Here is a 4,422-nt window from a genome sequence, read left to right as displayed (position 1 = left end):
TTCCACCTTGCTTAGTTTGAGAGGAGGAAGCCACCTTAAAAAGGAGAGCCACCCTTCCCCTATCGGACTAGTCTTTTGGGGTGATTGGGCCTTTTCCCGAGTGGGTGCACCGGAGTGCGGTGCTAAGATTGGCGAGGCACAACAAGAGGCCCTAGTGCCGTTGTAGGCCGGATCGGTGCATCATGATTTTGGATGCCAGTGCTAAGATTACGGGATTCGGGGAATCCGGACCGGTGCGTCGGGCTTTTCATCCAACCCCATCTGGACCAGACTTATCAAGTAATTATTCTTGGCTAGCAATTTTGGTGCGTCTTTATTTTTAGCTTGCCAGAGCTGTGGGCAGCGCCGACAAGGTGTTAAATATTAATAACACACTGGTAGTAGAATAGTACCCACTTATATTCACCGTGTTCGGCTGGAGGCTGGTGCCTCCAGCCCTACAGTATTCCTCCCTCACATTCCTCCAGCACTAGCATCCAGCCACCAGCCATGTAACATTTTTTTTCTCTCACACCATTCCAGCTCCAGCCTTCAGCTCCAACCTGCCGAACACGGTGATTATACCCTAGTTACCAAATATTATTCACTACCAGGCCAACACCGAGCCAACCTCCGGTGCATCGCGGTGTCCGATTTTTCCCCGCCTCGTCCTGTTTATTTCTGTCACGGTTTGTTCTGGATTTTTTCGTCACGTTTTGTTCCGTGTGGCCTCATCCCCACCGCCCCACCCCCGAATCGGTTCCTCCGCCCCCCGTCGCGGCCAGTTTCCTCGATGCCGCTCCGCCTCCCAGCTCGCGATTCGTCCGCCGTTCCTCCGTCGCCGATCTTGGGGCTGGCACCGCCGGCGAGCCACTGCGTGCCCCCCGCAGTCAATCCGACGCCCTCCCATTCCTGACGCCGCTCACTCCTCCCGTCGCCGGTTTCCCGAAGCCGCTTCGCCGCCCAACTCGCGATCCGTCCGCCGTTCCTCCCGTCGCCGATCGGGGGACTGCACCACCGGCCAGCTCCTGCGTGTGCCCTCAGTCAAGGCGACGCCCTCCCATTCCCGACGCCACTCACTCCTCCGGTCGCCGTTCCGCGAGACCGATCTAACGTCGATCGTCTTTCCGGCGTGCCTTCTGATCAGGTGATTCCTCCGCTGGGTCATGGTCTCCTTCTATTTCCCCATCTTTTTCTGGTCGGCGCCATCATCGCGCTCCTTCTATTTCCCCATCTTTTTCTGGTCGCTGCCATCATCCCGCTCCTTCTATTTCCCCATCTTTTTCTGGTTGCCGCCCTCATCGCGCTCGTGTTCATGCTCCTCTGCACGACGCCCAGGTGCTGCGTCACCATCTACCCATGCTGCTGAAGGAGGGAAGGGAAGGCAAGGCAAGGCAGCCTCTATCTGGCTCAGAGGAAGAGCTCCCAAGGCCTCAAGATGCACGCAGGGAGAAGGTTCATGGCGGGGTAGAGCAGACCAGGTATGGATCGGTTCCTGATTTCATTTTCACTTCTCGAATTATTTCTTCTACTTAATCGCGTTCATCCTACCGCAGTTCATGATATAATCAGCTATACATGCATTAGCCGGATGTTCTCTGTACCCTGAGTTGATGTTATAGCTTTGGGAAAAATGGTAGACACTACCTGAAACTATTATTTGCAGTGTTGTTGATATGTTATCATGCCCTGTTCTACTCCTGCTCTTTGTTTCTTGAGGTTTAGAATAGTTAGAACACAATTAGGCAGCAGAGAGATTCAGAGGTCTTCTCTACATGTTAGGTGGTTCTGCAGTGAATCTAGATGGACTAGTGGCCTCGACGAGCAGACCACTAAAGAATACAAGAATAGAAAATACTAAAAGATTTTGCCAAAGATCTTTCAGGCAGATATATTAAAAATTGATCAGCACTTGTAAAAAGACCGTATTCAGCTAGTTGATTTTATGCTCCTCATCCCGTCCAGATATTGTCACTGTCCATGTTAGGGGAAGTATCCTGATGCTTTTATGTGATTCATGATTCTCTTTATTTCCTCCTTTTTAAAGAGTTGAAATTACTAGTGAAATATGTATATCGCAAGAGTTTTTTTTCTTCATTGCATCAATTTGATCACCAACCTTAGATCACTCTTGTGAGAAATTTTTCTTTTTTTCCAGCTCGAGACCTCATAGTTGCTGATGGAGATGGACGGTCGGGTCCGTTGGAGCCTTCTGGTGTGTCTATCCATGATATTGTCCTATCAGGCTATCCCCAAAACATGATCTACCTTTCTTGCAACCTGGAAGGCTTATCCGTATTCTATCTAGTATAGATGAGTCAGCCACCTTCTCCATTGATGAAAATGTCACATGGGAATTGTTATAAACTTTGAAAAAGTGAAACCCAACGGTTAAGGTTTTTAAACAGCTAATCTCATTTTCAACCTAATTTGCTAGTATGGCTTTCTATTTTCTTTACATGTTTAGAATACAAAATGAATTTTATTCAGAAAATGTTTGGTGATGCATTCCATTACAGCATTATGTATACACTTTAGTGTGGGTTGGGATGGGATTTTATGCTTAAGCCGCAGATATGTAGGATTACCATTCACTGTCATGTTTTGATGATTAGGATCCTTCATGGCTCCTCTGGGATCTGCTCGTGTTCGTGTGTTTTTATCCTTGTATGTCAGCTCTCAATGTCTATTGCGTGAAAGCATGCTTCCCTGAATAGCTGTCATTGTTTCCAAGTTAAATAAAATGCCAGCCTTGAATGGAATTTAAGAAATGTAGATAATCAATTGCTATATCAGATCAGTTCTATAATTTGCAAGCATTGTGTCGTGTACAGTGGTATTCTTTCTTGCTGGTCCACTCAAATTTAAATTGTGGGCATTGTGATAGCTCAGTTTCAGCTGGCTGCTCAGTGTGGTGTGATTGTTGATGAGTTTATTGCTGCATAGAGGTCATCTGATAAATCATCAGACGTGAGGCATCGAGCAGGCGCATTGGAGCAAATTAGGATGATTGATATGATTCTCAACATGTATTAGCTTTGGTTGAGATTACCCCTCGTCCATTCATGTATGTTGATTTATTTTGGTTGAGATTACAGCAACAAGGCGGAAGTCTTCGCTTTTGCTGGTACTGGATCGGAGCTAAACTAGTAAAGAAATTATTCCAGTTCTATTGACCATGTCTATAGTTTTGGTGCAATATACTAATCTTTTTTTCCAATTCTAACTTTTGCTCCATCCTTGGACAAGCATGGAAACAAGAGTCTAATGGAGCTTGGGTGCTCCGATGGTTGCAGTGCCCCACAAATTCAATGTTGTCACCTGCTATGCTATGCTGCAAGACTTCATCAGCGGTGCACGAGCCTTCTTTGCACTCGCTAGTTCCAACAATGTCAGTCTGCAACCTAAGCTGTGCTAGTCTGCAACTCCTACCTAACAAGGTACTAATTTCTGATCCATTCTGTTAAGAAGCCTGGTAAACTAACAAAGGATTTTTTGATTATGCATCCACAAGGATTGAGCCTCCTGTATGCAGTGCCGTGACCATTCTACTGAATCATTAGCTATCAATTATATATGGGTTGTCATTTTGAACTATTTCCATCTTCCTGCAGCTCTAAGATCACATTAGAGCAGATTGGTCAAAACAAACAAGCTTGAATTTTGTTTGCCTTGTGGAAGATATCCAAATAAGCTATCAGATGATGGCGATTACTGAAATAGCTTGAGGGAGTGTAGAAAATTCTGCTCAACATGGCAGATTCATGTGTGATGTAGGTGAAGGCCACCATACGCTTGTAGCTTCTTCGCTTCACTTGTATCCCATCGCTTGTTAGATTGTAGATTCAATCTCAATAAATTGTTTCCTGTGTATATACTTAGTTCACCAGATTTTATGGATCCTAATCCTTTTTTATTTTTTTTCATATAGTTAACTCTTTACTTTTTTTGAAGGGTTTGTTGTTTTGCTAGTCTTTGAATTGTTCATTCATCTTTCCTAGATTTTTTTTTGTGATTTTTACTCTATATTGAATATAGTACTATTTTGTGTTGAATATATGCGTTAGGACTGTCAGGTTTGCACACATCACAATTTGTTACGGTTTTACTCAATAACCTGAACGATCATCTTGGCTGGAATTAATATATTTTCTTTCTCTAGAATGAGAATATTATATGTTTTGACAAAAATGGCGTTTCAACAAAAATCTGTATATTAGTCATTCAACTTCACACCAATGGTGAAAGATATTATTAGTCAGAAAACATTGGAATTGACATTGGAATCGTCGTATAACGCACTTGCACTATGTATGGATCTTCCAGGCTGCAGAAGCCGCCCAGACTACCAGCGTCGTCGTATATGGCGAGCGGTTGGGGGATATTTTTGGTGAGTTTCACAAGTTTTGGTGAATATTTGAATTCAGGTACAACATATATAAA

The 4,422-nt window shown here is 44.3% G+C and overlaps 1 long non-coding RNA gene across 2 annotated transcripts; it reads left to right on the top strand.

Moving 5' to 3' along the window:
• The first annotated feature begins 687 nt into the window (after positions 1 to 687).
• On the top strand, positions 688 to 3,950 carry LOC120706995. Of its 2 annotated transcripts, XR_005688625.1 has the most exons (5): positions 718 to 1,126; positions 1,318 to 1,460; positions 2,138 to 3,128; positions 3,229 to 3,419; positions 3,594 to 3,950. It is a non-coding gene; the product is annotated as an uncharacterized LOC120706995 (long non-coding RNA). The 2 variants fall into 2 exon arrangements; XR_005688624.1 differs by having other exon boundaries at positions 688 to 1,126; positions 2,138 to 3,419.
• The last annotated feature ends 472 nt before the right edge of the window (positions 3,951 to 4,422 follow it).

Source organism: Panicum virgatum, chromosome 5K (assembly GCF_016808335.1).
Source record: "Panicum virgatum strain AP13 chromosome 5K, P.virgatum_v5, whole genome shotgun sequence".
NCBI classification, from domain to species: Eukaryota; Viridiplantae; Streptophyta; class Magnoliopsida; order Poales; family Poaceae; genus Panicum; species Panicum virgatum.
The sequence above is the reverse complement of the archived record's forward strand: the minus strand, read 5'-3'. Positions and strand labels throughout refer to the sequence as shown.